The sequence below is a fragment of the Oncorhynchus mykiss genome, chromosome 8 (genome assembly GCF_057628025.1).
Source record: "Oncorhynchus mykiss isolate SJ-2025 chromosome 8, ASM5762802v1, whole genome shotgun sequence".
Taxonomy (NCBI): domain Eukaryota; kingdom Metazoa; phylum Chordata; class Actinopteri; order Salmoniformes; family Salmonidae; genus Oncorhynchus; species Oncorhynchus mykiss.
This window is the reverse complement of record NC_143029.1, coordinates 34,900,384-34,918,565: the sequence shown is the minus strand read 5'-3', so window position 1 is coordinate 34,918,565 and position 18,182 is coordinate 34,900,384. Positions and strand designations below refer to the sequence as shown.

Sequence of the window (18,182 nt, the reverse complement as noted above, 5' to 3'; positions counted from 1 at the left end):
TTCTGCATATGTACCAATATCTTCAAATCAACCTTAACCTACCAAGGGCCCAACTGGACATCCAATGACAGTGTACGCACTAGCTTTATAGAAGCAGCATTTCTTCTTAGTTTTTCCCATGCAAAGGCCTTTAGCCTACAACCGTCCTTCGTAATTACGTCACAGACTCCTACCTCTATCACCTTTACCTGCTGCTGAATATCTCGCCGGGTGCGGTGGCATGTGCCTGTAATCCAAGTCACTGGGAGGCTGAGGTTGGTGGATCAAGTGAGCTGAGGAGCTCTGGGCTGCAGCACTCTATGTCGAATGGGTGTCCACGCCAAGTTCGGTATCGATATGGTGTTCCTGGGGGAGCCCGGGACCACCAGGTTGTCTAAGGAGGGGTGAACCGGCCCAGGTCGGAAACGAAGCAGGTCAAATCCCCCGTGCTGTCCAGTAGTGGGATAATACCTGTGAGTAGATGCTGCAGTGCAGCCTTGGCAAAACATTGAGACCTAGTCTTTTCATTTAAAAAAAAACATATTTTTATCTGCTACACAAATTGTCACTTCGAAATGTTTATCAGACCATGAAAAGTCAACACTTTTTTTCAGCTTTCCAAAAACAATTACCGTTATACCTTCTGATAATCGAGAATTATACTGACTACTACTGACGAGATGTGTGGATACCGGTAACAAAATGCAGCACGGACCGTTGAGGGAGGAGTAAGTGCTAGCGCGATGCTTAGCATGAAACTGAGGCCAGCTCTCCCATCACCATCGACAGACAGACAGTTCGGATAGGTTCATTTACCTGTGTGAAATGAGCCACAATAATGATTAGCCAAATCATTGGAATTTGAGATTCACCTTCAAATTAAGTCCCTTATTGAAGGTGATGCAAACGAATACAAAAAGTGGAATCATGTCATATGTTTGTACTAGATTCAGTTATACAAGGTTGGAATGTTGTTACATAATTTTAAATACTATAAGTAATATATTTGACAATAATCAGAAAACAATTGAAATCACACTGTGGATATTTTAGACTGCATAATTGCTTTGGGCAAGAGCTCTCAAACTAGGCAAATGACATTCTCCATCACTAAAGGCATTTGATATGCATATCTATTGATTTGGTGTTTTGCCTATTTGTTGTGTACAACTTTTGATGATACACCTTTGATGATATATATAGGCAGATTATATATTTTTACCTGTTTTTGCATGACATCACATTTCATGTGTGTTTCTGCATATGTACCAATATCTTCAAATCAACCTAAACTTGCCAAGGGCCCAACTGGACATCCAATGACAGTGTACGCACTAGCTTTATAGAAGCAGCACTTCTTAGTTTTTCCCATGCAAAGGCCTTTAGCCTACAACCGTCCTTCGTAATTACGTCACAGACTCCTACCTCTATCACCTTTACCTGCTGCTGAATATCTCGCCGGGTGCGTTGGCATGTGCCTGTAATCCAAGTCACTGGGAGGCTGAGGTTGGTGGATCAAGTGAGCTGAGGAGCTCTGGGCTGCAGCACGCTATGTCGAACGGGTGTCCACGCCAAGTTCGGTATAGATATGGTGTTCCTGGGGGAGCCCGGGACCACCAGGTTGTCTAAGGAGGGGTGAACCGGCCCAGGTCGGAAACGAAGCAGGTCAAATCCCCCGTGCTGTCCAGTAGTGGGATAATACCTGTGAGTAGATGCTGCAGTGCAGCCTTGGCAAAACATTGAGACCTAGTCTTTTCATTTAAAAAAAAACCATATTTTTATCTGCTACACAAATTGTCACTTCGAAATGTTTATCAGACCATGAAAAGTCAACACTTTTTTTCAGCTTTCCAAAAACAATTACCGTTATACCTTCTGATAATCGAGAATTATACTGACTACTACTGACGAGATGTGTGGATACCGGTAACAAAATGCAGCACGGACCGTTGAGGGAGGAGTAAGTGCTAGCGCGATGCTTAGCATGAAACTGAGGCCAGCTCTCCCATCACCATCGACAGACAGACAGTTCGGATAGGTTCATTTACCTGTGTGAAATGAGCCACAATAATGATTAGCCAAATCATTGGAATTTGAGATTCACCTTCAAATTAAGTCCCTTATTGAAGGTGATGCAAACGAATACAAAAAGTGGAATCATGTCATATGTTTGTACTAGATTCAGTTATACAAGGTTGGAATGTTGTTACATAATTTTAAATACTATAAGTAATATATTTGACAATAATCAGAAAACAATTGAAATCACACTGTGGATATTTTAGACTGCATAATTGCTTTGGGCAAGAGCTCTCAAACTAGGCAAATGACATTCTCCATCACTAAAGGCATTTGATATGCATATCTATTGATTTGGTGTTTTGCCTATTTGTTGTGTACAACTTTTGATGATACACCTTTGATGATATATTTAGGCAGATTATATATTTTTACCTGTTTTTGCATGACATCACATTTCATGTGTGTTTCTGCATATGTACCAATATCTTCAAATCAACCTTAACCTACCAAGGGCCCAACTGGACATCCAATGACAGTGTACGCACTAGCTTTATAGAAGCAGCATTTCTTCTTAGTTTTTCCCATGCAAAGGCCTTTAGCCTACAACCGTCCTTCGTAATTACGTCACAGACTCCTACCTCTATCACCTTTACCTGCTGCTGAATATCTCGCCGGGTGCGGTGGCATGTGCCTGTAATCCAAGTCACTGGGAGGCTGAGGTTGGTGGATCAAGTGAGCTGAGGAGCTCTGGGCTGCAGCACTCTATGTCGAATGGGTGTCCACGCCAAGTTCGGTATCGATATGGTGTTCCTGGGGGAGCCCGGGACCACCAGGTTGTCTAAGGAGGGGTGAACCGGCCCAGGTCGGAAACGAAGCAGGTCAAATCCCCCGTGCTGTCCAGTAGTGGGATAATACCTGTGAGTAGATGCTGCAGTGCAGCCTTGGCAAAACATTGAGACCTAGTCTTTTCATTTAAAAAAAAACATATTTTTATCTGCTACACAAATTGTCACTTCGAAATGTTTATCAGACCATGAAAAGTCAACACTTTTTTTCAGCTTTCCAAAAACAATTACCGTTATACCTTCTGATAATCGAGAATTATACTGACTACTACTGACGAGATGTGTGGATACCGGTAACAAAATGCAGCACGGACCGTTGAGGGAGGAGTAAGTGCTAGCGCGATGCTTAGCATGAAACTGAGGCCAGCTCTCCCATCACCATCGACAGACAGACAGTTCGGATAGGTTCATTTACCTGTGTGAAATGAGCCACAATAATGATTAGCCAAATCATTGGAATTTGAGATTCACCTTCAAATTAAGTCCCTTATTGAAGGTGATGCAAACGAATACAAAAAGTGGAATCATGTCATATGTTTGTACTAGATTCAGTTATACAAGGTTGGAATGTTGTTACATAATTTTAAATACTATAAGTAATATATTTGACAATAATCAGAAAACAATTGAAATCACACTGTGGATATTTTAGACTGCATAATTGCTTTGGGCAAGAGCTCTCAAACTAGGCAAATGACATTCTCCATCACTAAAGGCATTTGATATTTATATCTATTGATTTGGTGTTTTGCCTATTTGTTGTGTACAACTTTTGATGATACACCTTTGATGATATATTTAGGCAGATTATATATTTTTACCTGTTTTTGCATGACATCACATTTCATGTGTGTTTCTGCATATGTACCAATATCTTCAAATCAACCTTAACCTACCAAGGGCCCAACTGGACATCCAATGACAGTGTACGCACTAGCTTTATAGAAGCAGCATTTCTTCTTAGTTTTTCCCATGCAAAGGCCTTTAGCCTACAACCGTCCTTCGTAATTACGTCACAGACTCCTACCTCTATCACCTTTACCTGCTGCTGAATATCTCGCCGGGTGCGGTGGCATGTGCCTGTAATCCAAGTCACTGGGAGGCTGAGGTTGGTGGATCAAGTGAGCTGAGGAGCTCTGGGCTGCAGCACTCTATGTCGAATGGGTGTCCACGCCAAGTTCGGTATCGATATGGTGTTCCTGGGGGAGCCCGGGACCACCAGGTTGTCTAAGGAGGGGTGAACCGGCCCAGGTCGGAAACGAAGCAGGTCAAATCCCCCGTGCTGTCCAGTAGTGGGATAATACCTGTGAGTAGATGCTGCAGTGCAGCCTTGGCAAAACATTGAGACCTAGTCTTTTCATTTAAAAAAAAACATATTTTTATCTGCTACACAAATTGTCACTTCGAAATGTTTATCAGACCATGAAAAGTCAACACTTTTTTTCAGCTTTCCAAAAACAATTACCGTTATACCTTCTGATAATCGAGAATTATACCGACTACTACTGACGAGATGTGTGGATACCGGTAACAAAATGCAGCACGGACCGTTGAGGGAGGAGTAAGTGCTAGCGCGATGCTTAGCATGAAACTGAGGCCAGCTCTCCCATCACCATCGACAGACAGACAGTTCGGATAGGTTCATTTACCTGTGTGAAATGAGCCACAATAATGATTAGCCAAATCATTGGAATTTGAGATTCACCTTCAAATTAAGTCCCTTATTGAAGGTGATGCAAACGAATACAAAAAGTGGAATCATGTCATATGTTTGTACTAGATTCAGTTATACAAGGTTGGAATGTTGTTACATAATTTAAAATACTATAAGTAATATATTTGACAATAATCAGAAAACAATTGAAATCACACTGTGGATATTTTAGACTGCATAATTGCTTTGGGCAAGAGCTCTCAAACTAGGCAAATGACATTCTCCATCACTAAAGGCATTTGATATGCATATCTATTGATTTGGTGTTTTGCCTATTTGTTGTGTACAACTTTTGATGATACACCTTTGATGATATATATAGGCAGATTATATATTTTTACCTGTTTTTGCATGACATCACATTTCATGTGTGTTTCTGCATATGTACCAATATCTTCAAATCAACCTTAACCTACCAAGGGCCCAACTGGACATCCAATGACAGTGTACGCACTAGCTTTATAGAAGCAGCACTTCTTAGTTTTTCCCATGCAAAGGCCTTTAGCCCACAACCGTCCTTCGTAATTACGTCACAGACTCCTACCTCTATCACCTTTACCTGCAGCTGAATATCTCGCCGGGTGCGGTGGCATGTGCCTGTAATCCAAGTCACTGGGAGGCTGAGGTTGGTGGATCAAGTGAGCTGAGGAGCTCTGGGCTGCAGCACGCTATGTCGAACGGGTGTCCACGCTAAGTTCGGTATCGATATGGTGTTCCTGGGGGAGCCCGGGACCACCAGGTTGTCTAAGGAGGGGTGAACCGGCCCAGTTCGGAAACGAAGCAGGTCAAATCCCCCGTGCTGTCCAGTAGTGGGATAATACCTGTGAGTAGATGCTGCAGTGCAGTCTTGGCAAAACATCGAGACCTAATCTTTTCATTTAAAAAAAAAACGTATTTTTATCTGCTACACAAATTGTCACTTCGAAATGTTTATCAGACTATGAAAAGTCGACACTTTTTTTCAGCTTTCCAAAAACAATTACCGTTATACCTTCTGATAATCGAGAATTATACTGACTACTACTGACGAGATGTGTGGATACCGGTAACAAAATGCAGCACGGACCGTTGAGGGAGGAGTAGGTGCTAGCGCGATGCTTAGTATGAAACTGAGGCCAGCTCTCCCATCACCATCGACAGACAGACAGTTCGGATAGGTTCATTTACCTGTGTGAAATGAGCCACAATAATGATTAGCCAAATCATTGGAATTTGAGATTCACCTTCAAATTAAAGGTCCCTTATTGAAGGTGATGCAAACGAATACAAAAAGTGCAATCATGTCATATGTTTGTACTAGATTAAGTAATACAAGGTTGGAATGTTGTTACATAATTTAAAATACAATAATTAATATATTTGACAATAATCAGAAAACAATTGAAATCACACTGTGGATATTTTAGACTGCATAATTGCATTGGGCATACTTGTATGCACTGGACAGCCTTAACTATTTTTTAATTGACCTTTATTTAACTAGGCAGGTCAGTTAATAAGAATATCTTGTTTTCAATGACAGCTTAGGGAAAGTGGGTGGGCCTTATTCAGGGGTAGCATGACACATTTTTTATTTTGTCAGTTTGGGGATTTGGTCTTGCAACCATTCAGTTCTTAGTCCAACACTAACCACTAGGCTACCTGCTGCCAAACAATGGAATGTGTACCCATGAAATGGAGTATCAGTATACTCAGTGACACTTACAGAACACCATTTTCAAAGGTTTACAGAAATATTAGTGACTTCGCACTTATTGCGGGACTTTGATTGTGGGAAATCACCTCACTATTCAGCCTATTGTGCGTATCGGAAATCCATATTGCACTCAGCCTTACCTATGGATTGTGCACCGATGAAATGGGGTATCAGCCTACTCAGTGACACCCATTTGGACCATTTTTTCCTGTCCTGCTAAGCATTCAAAATGTACCGAGAACTTTTTGGTGTCAGGGAAAACGTATCGAGTAAAAAGTTCATTATTTTCTTTAGGAATGTAAGTGAAGTAAAAGTAAAAGTTGTAAAAAATACAAATAGTAAATAAAGTACAGATACCCCCAAAAGCGATGTAATTAGTGCTTTAAAGTATTTTATTTCAGTACTTTACACCACTGCCCATTATTTCACAACAGCTCAGTGAGCTATGTACTAGACTTGATGTATTTGCTCCATCTAGTGCTAAGAGTATATAGTTCATTTGTAGTGACTTTGCCTTAACAACCTTTTACTGCAGTGAGCTAAATCAGGGTCACACAAAGTGTTTCTTGGTAGTCTTAAACACATCTACTTTGAAAACAAAGTATACACCTCACACACATGGTTATGGGCTTAAAAAAAGAAGACACATGTACCACGTCAGATATAGAGTTGAAATGTATTCAATTATGAGTTGGCATTCCAATATTACACTTTATATACATCACAGAATATTGAAATATGACAACCGTTTGAAATAGAAACACCAGTTTTTCTGCAGTCTTTTTTAAGTTATGTTTATTAATTATGAAATGACAAATATTAATACTATTCCACCCATGACTGCATCATTTGACTGCAGGAAAGGCTACTATGGTCATATTAATTTGATTGGTTAATCAGACATGGTATTCCTTCCTTCCTCTAATTCTGGGGACATTTGACTTTTCTTTAAGTAGTGTACAGGACAGAAATAAGTCAAGTGACATAGTCTACATAACATATCAGTGAGTGGAATCAAGTCTATTGTCTCCCCAGGGACTTGGATGGCTTTCAGAGACGCTGCTGCCACATCATTGGCACTTCCTACAACTTGTGCTCCTGCACGATCACACAAGTGCTCTGCACAAATGTCTAACACGTACACAGCAACAGTATGCTCTCACGAGTTCAAGGCAACAAGCCTCACTACCAGACACCAAAGATAATTCTTGGCATGAGCTCTCAGACTAGGCAAATGACATTCTCCATCACTAAAGGCATTTGATATGCATATCTATTGATTAGGTGTTTTGCCTATTTGTTGTGTAGAACTTTTGATGATACACCTTTGATGATATATTTGGGCAGATTATATATTTTTACCTGCTTTTGCATGACATCACATTTCATGTGTGTTTCTGCATATGTACCAATATCTTCAAATCAACCTAAACCTACCAAGGGCCCAACTGGACATCCAATGACAGTGTATGCACTAGCTTTATAGAAGCAGCACTTCTTAGTTTTTCCCATGCAAAGGCCTTTAGCCTACAACCGTCCTTCGTAATTACGTCACAGACTCCTACCTCTATCACCTTTACCTGCAGCTGAATATCTCGACGGGTGCGGTGGCATGTGCCTGTAATCCAAGTCACGCTGAGGTTGGTGGATCAAGTGAGCTGAGGAGCTCTGAGCTGCAGCACGCTATGTTGAATGGGTTTCCACGCTAAGTTCGGTATCGATATGGTGTTCCTGGGGGAGCCCGGTACCACCAGGTTGTCTAAGGATGGGTGAACCGGCCCAGGTCGGAAACGAAGCAGGTCAAATCCCCCGTGCTGTCCAGTAGTGGGATAATACCTGTGAGTAGATGCTGCAGTGCAGCCTTGGCAAAACATTGAGACCTAGTCTTTTCATTTAAAAAAAACCGTATTTTTATCTGCTACACAAATTGTCACTTCGAAATGTTTATCAGACCATGAAAAGTCGACACTTTTTTGCAGCTTTCCAAGAACAATTACCCTTATACCTTCAGATAATTGAGAATTATACTGACTACTACTGACGAAATGTGTGAATACCGGTAACATAATGCAGCACGGACCGTTGAGGGAGGAGTAAGTGCTAGCGCGATGCTTAGCATGAAACTGAGGCCAGCTCTCCCATCACCATCGACAGACAGACAGTTCGGATAGGTTCATTTACCTGTGTGAAATGAGCCACAATAATGATTAGCCAAATCATTGGAATTTGAGATTCACCTTCAAATTAAAGGTCCCTTATTGAAGGTGATGCAAACGAATACAAAAAGTGCAATCATGTCATATGTTTGTACTAGATTAAGTAATACAAGGTTGGAATGTTGTTACATAATTTCAAATACAATAATTAATATATTTGACAATAATCAGAAAACAATTGAAATCACACTGTGGATATTTTAGACTGCATAATTGCATTGGGCCTACTTGTATGCACTGGACAGCCTTAACTATTTTTTAATTGACCTTTATTTAACTAGGCAGGTCAGTTAATAAGAATATCTTGTTTTCAATGACAGCTTAGGGAAAGTGGGTGGGCCTTATTCAGGGGTAGCATGACACATTTTTTATTTTGTCAGTTTGGGGATTTGGTCTTGCAACCATTCAGTTCTTAGTCCAACACTAACCACTAGACTACCTGCTGCCAAACAATGGAATGTGTACCCATGAAATGGAGTATCAGTATACTCAGTGACACTTACAGAACACCATTTTCAAAGGTTTACAGAAATATTAGTGACTTCGCACTTATTGCAGGACTTTGATTGTGGGAAATCACCTCACTATTCAGCCTATTGTGCGTATCGGAAATCCATATTGCACTCAGCCTTACCTATGGATTGTGCACCGATGAAATGGGGTATCAGCCTACTCAGTGACACCCATTTGGACCATTTTTTCCTGTCCTGCTAAGCATTCAAAATGTACCGAGAACTTTTTGGTGTCAGGGAAAACGTATCGAGTAAAAAGTTCATTATTTTCTTTAGGAATGTAAGTGAAGTAAAAGTAAAAGTTGTAAAAAATACAAATAGTAAATAAAGTACAGATACCCCCAAAAACGATGTAATTAGTGCTTTAAAATATTTTATTTCAGTACTTTACACCACTGCCCATTATTTCACAACAGCTCAGTGAGCTATGTACTAGACTTGATGTATTTGCTCCATCTAGTGCTAAGAGTATATAGTTCATTTGTAGTGACTTTGCCTTAACAACCTTTTACTGCAGTGAGCTAAATCAGGGTCACACAAAGTGTTTCTTGGTAGTCTTAAACACATCTACTTTGAAAACAAAGTATACACCTCACACACATGGTTATGGGCTTAAAAAAAGAAGACACATGTACACATTTTTTGCAGCTTTGTTCGGATAGGTTCATTTACCTGTGTGAAATGAGCCACAATAATGACTAGCCAAATCATTGGAATTTGAGATTCACCTTCAAATGAAGTCCCTTATTGAAGGTGATGCACACTAATACAAAAAGTGGAATCATGTCATATGTTTGTATTAGATTGAGTTATACAAGGTTGGAATGTTGTTACATAATTTAAAATACAATAATTAATATATTTGACAATAATCAGAAAACAATTGAAATCACACTGTGGATATTTTAGACTGCATAATTGCATTGGGCAAGAGCTCTCAAACTAGGCAAATGACATTCTCCATCACTAAAGGCATTTGATATGCATATCTTTTGATTTGGTGTTTTGCCTATTTGTTGTGTACAACTTTTGATGATACACCTTTGATGATATATATAGGCAGATTATATATTTTTACCTGTTTTTGCATGACATCACATTTCATGTGTGTTTCTGCATATGTACCAATATCTTCAAATCAACCTAAACTTACCAAGGGCCCAACTGGACATCCAATGACAGTGTATGCACTTGCTTATAGAAGCAGCACTTCTTCGTTTTTCCCATGCAAAGGCCTTTAGCCTACAACCGTCCTTCGTAATTACATCACACACTCCTACCTCTATCACCTTTACCTGCAGCTGAATATCTCGCCGGGTGCGGTGGCATGTGTCTGTAATCCAAGTCACTGGGAGGCTGAGGTTGGTGGATCAAGTGAGCTGAGGAGCTCTGGGCTGCAGCACGCTATGTCGAATGGGTGTGCACGCTAAGTTTGGTATTGATATGAATAACACATTCATATCTCAATGCAGTTACTATTTTACAGGGATGCTTATTTCCAACCTGGTCTCATAGCATTTCGTATTATTCCGTACATAAACAATCCATTCAGCTTCAGGGAAGTCGCCAGAACGAGTCAGTTGGACAAGCATTTGATTTCTATAGGTCGGCTGTTTTTTTTTTCACGGGACCTCCCACAATGTTTTTATGGGTGCCAGAGGGGGTGTGGAATATGGCCAATATACCACGGCTAAGGGCTGTTCATTGCGCGCCGCAACGCAGAGTGCCTGGATACAGCTCTTAGCCGTGGTATATTGGCCACATACCACAAACCCCCAAGGTGCCTTATTGCTATTATAAACTGGTTATCAATGTAATTAGAGCAGAAATAACTGTTTTGTCATATCCGTGGTATGTGGTCTGATATACCACGGCTGTCAGCCAATCAGCATTCAGGACTCGAACCACCCAGTTTACAATAAAGACCATAGGCAGCTCATGAGACACAAGTTTGGGGAAGCTTACAATTTATCCTACCATCTCCGTGCCAGTTATGATGATTTTTATATGCACAATTTCGTGGAACAGTTTCATTTCAATAACAATGTTTTAATTTCTCTAAAATAGTATCACGTGGTTAATCATAAAGATCTTAATTAAAATGATAAAAATCTAAATGTTAAAATTCAACTAATGTTGGAGCACCAGCCTTTGACATACAGAATGGACACATTGATACCCTGTGATCCATTGGCGTCTAAAGGAATTAGCGCATGGAACTCAGAGATAGCCTATAGTCCAATGCAGCAGTTGGCCAATAACTTCCACCGTAAACCAAGTAAAATACATAGGCCTGAATAAAATAAAAACAGAAAATATCCTGATGAAAATTCAGGTTCTTTCAATTGCATTAATCTCTACTCTGCCTGTCTGCCTCCCTTTCTATCTGTCTTGACTTGAGCTATCGCTAGTGAGGTGCAACATTGTATCAACTCAGCAGGTTGCCAACTTGCTCATTGTTATCAACTTCTTAAGGGCCGGGGGCAGTGTTCGGAAATTCGGATGACTGACATGCCCTAAGTAAACTGTCTGTTACTCAAGCCCAGAAGCTAGGATATGCATATAATTGGTAGCATTATATAGAAAACTCTCTAACACACTAACAGTTTCTAAAACTGTTAAAATAATGTATGCGAGTATAACAGAACTGATATGGCAGGCAAAAACCTGAGGAAAATCCATCCGTAAAAAAAAAATGTTGAGCTCCCAGGCCATTCCTATGTTGGCCTATTGAATTTCCAACCAAAAAGGACCCAGATTGCAGTACCTATGGCTTCCACTGAATGTCAACAGTCTTTATAAAAGGTTTCAGGCTTGCTTTTTTTAAAATGAACAAGTAGTAGTTTTTCCAAGGTGTACCTCATTAGAAAAGTAGTCTTGATGCGAGAGTGAATGAGGTGCGCGCTCTTCGTTATTTATCTTCCTTATTGAACATACTATTCTCCGTCTTAAATATGATCATTTATTTAGATATTAGAGTACCTGATGATTAATTAGAAAGATCGTTTGACTTGTTTGGACGAACTTTACCGGTAACTTTTTGGATTGGTTTGTATGCTTGTTGAACGAGTGGATTAGTGAAATCAATGGCGCCAACTAAACTGACTTTTTTGGATATAAAGAAGGACTTTATCAAACAAAACGACCAGTCATTGTGTAGCTGGGACCCTTGGGATTGCAAACAGAGGAAGATCTTCAAAGGTAAGTGATTTATTTAATCGCTATTTGTGATTTTGTGACGCCTGTGCTGGTTGAAAAAGTATTTTGATGTGGGGCGCTGTTCTCAGATAATCGCATGGTATACTTACCCCATAAAGCCTTTTTGAAATCTGACAATGTGGTTGGATTAACAAGATGTTAAACTTTTAAATTATGTAAGACAATTGTATTTTCATGAATGTTTAATATCACGATTTTTGTATTTTGAATTTCGCACTGCAATTTTACCGGATGTTGTCGTAGGTGTTCCGCTAGCGGTTCATGCGCCTTAAGAAGATTTATCAGGACAGAGAAACCACACACATGCTCATTGATCACATGGAGCACTACAAATAAAATAAAATGAAAAAAATGACTCAGAGAATGAGAATGGTAAATGACATGCATTAACAGAAATTAATGTAACCAGCATGCGCTGACCAACTGGCGAGTGTCTTCACTGACATTTTCAACCTCTCCTTGTCTGAGTCTGACATAACCAAAATGTTTCAAGCAGACCACCATAGTCCCTGTGCCCAAAGGTAACCTGCCTAAATGACTACCGACCCGTAGCACTCATGTCTGTAGCCATGAAATGCTTTGAAAGGCTGGTCATGGCTCACATCAACACAATTATCCCAGAAACCCTAGACCCACTCCAATTTGCATGCCGCAAAAACAGATCCACATCTATTGCACTTCACACTGCCCTTTCCCATCTGGACAAAAGGAACACCTATGTGAGAATGCTATTCATCGACTACAGCGCAGCGTTCAACAACATAGTGCCCTCTAAGCTCATCACTCATCGCTAAGGACCCTGGGACTAAACACCTCACTCTGCAACTGGATCCTGGACTTCCTGAAAGAGCCGCCCCCAGGTGATAAGGGTAGGTAAAAACACATCCGTCATGCTGATCCTCAACACGGGGACCCTCAGGGGTGCGTGCTCAGTCCCCTCCTGTACTCCCTGTTCACTCATGACTGCATGGCCAGGCACGACTCCAACACCATCATTAAGTTTGCTGATGACACAACAGTGGTAGGCTTGATCACCGACAACGATGAGACAGCCTATAGGGAGGAGGTCAGAGACACCCCTCACATTGACACATTGACTCTGTACCGGTACCCCCTGTATATAGCCCCGCTATTGTTATTTACTGCTGCGCTTTAATTATTTGTTATTCTTATCTCTTACTTTTTTAGGGATTTTCTTAAAACTGCAATGTTTGTTAAGGGCTTGTAAGTATGCATTTCACTGTAAGGTGTTGTATTCAGCGCATGTGACAAATAAAATTTGATTTGATTTGAAATGACAGGGATTAATGGTACATTTACTAAGCCTGCTGGTTACATATGTAATGAGGAATTGATCAAAATAAACAATCAACAATTCACATAATGAAACAAACAATGAATGTGCAAAAATTGGCGGGAGACAGCAGAGCACATTCTGGAGAGCTGAGTGCATGCATTCTGGAGAGAGGCGCCACATATCCCTCCCCTTCTTTTTGTTTCAACATTTTAAATGATACTCAAGACACATTATCTTCACACATTTTAGATGCTTTTCACTGACAGCCGCAATTCAATAATCAGCTAGGCCTATTGCCACACACACTGCCCAAGTTGCTGGCTTCCCAAATGGGCATAGGCATATGCACTTGTGATTTGAAACAATCCACAGCTATTTAAAAAATAATAAGCTAATGATCCTCTGTGGTTAAGTCAAGCTCTCTGGTAAAGTATTTCGAATGATTTTATTTAGACAGGAGTAATTAATTATTTTGGCAAAACATACATTTAGTTTAGGGGAAGCCAGCATTCGAACAGAGCACTGTGCACTTGCCAACCTTTCTTTCTAATTTGCAAGTGGATGTAAACAGATCTGTATATAATGACGAGATGCTCATGTCTCAATTTGAGTCGTTTTCTTAAAGGCGGGATTGCAGGCGACAAGCTTATGTTATGCACACAGAAACACATTGGACTTATTCAGGACAGATTTTGGAGTGTGAGTCCTCTGGCTTCACATCTTCCTCTCTACTGAATCTAACGAGAGAAACAGCGCCAGCCTGTAGACCATGTACAGTATCTGATGCGGTCTGGTCAGAAAAGTATGAAACGCCATAATTATTTTGTCCAGACAGCATCAGATACATGGTCTACACATACGGAGACAGAGGGAAGCCGTTTCACTCGCTCAGATGCTTTATCTGAGATTGATGCGTCTTTCTGTCGACCCAAGTCTCAAGTCAAATAGATAATTTATTTTATTTGGATGGGCAAGGAGGTACTGTAGGGCAGGCCAGTCCCCCTAGGGCTAACACATAATGCCAGTCCTGTTTAGTATATGTTACATTTCATATATGTATTAATTTGTGTATGTCCATCACCCATTTCGATGTATATGTTACGAAATAGCAAAACTTATATGTTACGAATTTTAGCTAGGTGGCTAACATTGTCTAGGCAAGGGGTTAGGGGAAGGGTTAGCTAACATTCGAAGTAGTTGAAAAGTAGCTAAAAACTATCAAGTAGTTGCAAAATGGTTAATTAGCTAACATTTGTAAGTTGTCCGTGATGAGATTCGAACACGCAACCTTTGGGTTGCTTGACGTTCTTGTTTTTGACTTAAGTAACCTATCTAACCATACCAAACACAACATACCAATGTGAGTGTCCCGGATTTATGAGACCAGTCTGGTACTGTAACATTATTGTCCCCCACACTGAAATCAGGGAGGGGACTGTGGATCTGCCAGCGTCGGTACTTCATCACACGCAATATCTGCATAAAGCACTGGCACGATTTTGACGAAACTTAGGTGAATGATGCGTTTTGCCATAGAGATCTGTCATTTACAAAATTACTGATTGGCCCAAGTTGGGAGCTATAGTAATTAACAGAAATGTGTTAGTCACATGCAATATCTCAATTGGCCCAAGGGAGGGTGCTACATCATTCATGGGGGACAATGTTTATTGTTGCATTGCTACTAGTTAGTAAGATGCAGAATGAAAATGAAACACTTGTTTTATCGTTTATTGATTTCCGCATTTTCTACAAGTCACCCCAATGAACCAAAGCTGGCTAAGATTCATTAGTTTGTTACAAAAATATCAGTGTCTCCATCTTTTGAGTTTGTAACAGCAAACTTCACAAGAGAAAAATACCTTCAAAACTCTTAGAAAACAAATATTGAAGACACCACCACTAATTGAAAAATATAGTTTTATATTTACATTTTCCTTTTTTAAATGATCTATCAGACATAACTTGTACATATTGCATCTTCCCACAAAGCTAGAGTCTAAATGATTTGTAATTGTCTGTTAACTTTAGCCTCGGGTGTGTCTAGGACTGAAGGAGTATGAGAACATTGAAATGAATACAATTAAGCACAATAAAACATACAAGATGCTCAAATGAACAGAAAATAGGTTAAAAGGAACAATTAGCACTGGCCAATCTGACTGGCAAACAATGTCACTCAGCAATATTTCCCCCCCATTACCCCACAACCATAATCACAATGTAGTAGACCGCAGGACAGCAGTATTATAAAGGTTGTGGCTGTTTTATCCAAGCAGCAAATAACCCCTAACCAACCAAAATGCATAGAATAGCTCTGGTCGTTACAGGTCTATAGTGCATATTTATTATACTCCTGGTAAAAGTCAGAGCGCATTTTGTGGGAAAACATTGCTACATTCAACATTTCAGTACATACAGTGCATTCGGAATGTATTCAGGCCCCTTGACTTTATCAACATTTTGTTACAGCCTTATTCTAAAAAGGATTCAATAGTTTTTTCCCGCTTATCAAAATATATACACAATACCCCATAATGACAAATCAAAAACAGGTTTAGAATTTTTTTTCAACTTTATATAACCCCCCCCCCCGAAATATCACATTTACATCATTATTCAGACCCTTTACTCAGTACTTGTTTGAAGCACCTTTAGCAGTGATTACAGTGTTGAGTCTTCTTGGGTATGACACTACTAACTTGGCACACCTGTATTTGGGGTGTTTCTCCCATTATTCTTTGCAAATCCTAAATGTGGAAAAAGTGAAGGCATCTGAATACTTTCCAAATGCACTGTATACCATCATAGTGGATATGTTAGAGAATGTTATTATGTCATAGTGGCTATTTTAGAGTAAGTCATTGTCAGTTTAAGAGAATTACATTATGATGTAATTGTGGCCGTTTTAGATAATGCCATTATGATGTCATAGAATCTCTTAAATAATGTCACTTTTGATTTTCCTGAATCCTTTATGTTTCAGAAGGTTATGACAGTGATAGTAATTTAGAGCAGCAACACACTAGAGACAATTCAATGTGCTTGTTCTTCACCCCCTTACAAACACATGGATATTGTGTATCAAGGCTATCATAGGTCCATAAATGTATATAGCCTACTATATGAATACCCTCATTCAAGAACATACAAATGTTCCCATCATACATTTAGGAGAGAATACTGCCAATCTGTGGAAATATTACTCAGTTGCTCGCAAACCAGTAAAAAAAAAAAAAAAAAATACAAAAATAGGCATAAACACCCAATTACAAACCCTCTAATGGCCCGGAGTTAACAGTAACAGATATACTAAACACAGGATGAGGAGAGCCAATCGGTTATCAGTCCAAGAAGCAACTAGATTAGGTAACAGCAATGGCAGTAACATTCAGGCTCAAATAATAATACAGATCTGATACTGACCAAACATGCATAAAGCTGCACACACAAAAATCCTCACTGCAGCATTTTCAATATTTTTTACAGAGAAATTATGCCAAATCACAGCATTAAAAACAAAAATATAATTAATCTCACATTTATACACAAGTATAACACCAAAGACAAAACAAATTCCATCTAAAAACAAAAACACACAATAAGATACATCAAATTATTGCCAACTCTTTGATTCACATTTGTTTCAAACAAAACATCACATCTTGGGCTTTCCTTCAGCATTCAGATATCGCTGAGGTACAGTATGTTGTTTCAGCTCAGACACGAGAAGTGCTTTAGTTCAACTACTACTCTACATATAAGTCTACTTAGAGGCCAAAGTAGACTACTGAATAGTTACTGTGCAAGGAGGACAGAGCTATACGATAATAAACTGTTATAATCAGACCTTTAACAACTAGATGGTGCGCAATTTCTAAAATTAAATAAGTCTCTGCTTGGTTCTGCTTGCCTGAGTTAGAATACCTCATGATAAGCTGTAGTATTTTTCATAGCTGGCTATTTACCACCACAAACTGATGCTGGCAATAAGGCCGCACTCAACGAGCTATATTAGGGTCATAAGTCAACAAGAAAATGCTCAGACAGCGGCAGCGCTCCTAGTGGCCGCTGATTTTAATGCAAGAAAAAAAAACTTATTTCAGTTTACTCATTTCTACCAGCATTTCACCTACACAACCAGTAGTGGTGGAAAAAGTACCCAATTGTCATACTTGAGTATAAGTAAAGATACCTTAAGAAAATGACTCAAGTGAAAGTGACCCAGTAAAATACTACTCGAGTCTAAAAGTATTTGGTTTTAAAATGTACTTTAGTATCAAAAGTAAGTTTAAATAGCCAAAATATACTTAAGTATCAAAATTAAAATGATAAATCATTTCAAATTCCTTATATTATGCAAACCAGACAGCACCATTTTCTTATTTTACAAAGTATTTCTGCTAAGTGAGTCTGCCAGATAATAGGCAGTAGGGATAACCAGGGATGTTCTCTTGATTAGTGTGCAAATTGTCCTGCTAAGCATTCAAAATGTAACGAGTACTTTTGGGTGTCAGGGAAAAGTACATTATATTCTTCAAATATAAAATAGTAAAATAAAGTACAGATAACCAAAAAATACTTTAGTACTTTAAAGTATTTTTACACCACTGGCAACTAGAGGAAGAAAAACAAAAAAACTCTAGACCACCTTCACTCCACAGACAGAGAAGCATACAATG

At 39.5% G+C, this 18,182-nt stretch overlaps 6 non-coding genes across 6 annotated transcripts; all 6 read left to right on the top strand.

Annotated features, from left to right (window-relative positions):
* The first annotated feature begins 205 nt into the window (after positions 1-205).
* LOC149981563 (signal recognition particle RNA) lies at positions 206-504 on the top strand. Its single transcript, XR_016482839.1, has one exon.
* Positions 505-1,436: 932 nt separating this feature from the next.
* LOC149981562 (signal recognition particle RNA) lies at positions 1,437-1,735 on the top strand. Its single transcript, XR_016482857.1, has one exon.
* Positions 1,736-2,671: 936 nt separating this feature from the next.
* On the top strand, positions 2,672-2,970 carry LOC149981561 (signal recognition particle RNA). The gene has a single exon (XR_016482838.1).
* Positions 2,971-3,905: 935 nt separating this feature from the next.
* On the top strand, positions 3,906-4,204 carry LOC149981560 (signal recognition particle RNA). The gene has a single exon (XR_016482837.1).
* Positions 4,205-5,136: 932 nt separating this feature from the next.
* LOC149981559 (signal recognition particle RNA) lies at positions 5,137-5,435 on the top strand. The gene has a single exon (XR_016482887.1).
* A 2,418-nt stretch (positions 5,436-7,853) lies between these two features.
* On the top strand, positions 7,854-8,146 carry LOC149981558 (signal recognition particle RNA). Its single transcript, XR_016482907.1, has one exon.
* The last annotated feature ends 10,036 nt before the right edge of the window (positions 8,147-18,182 follow it).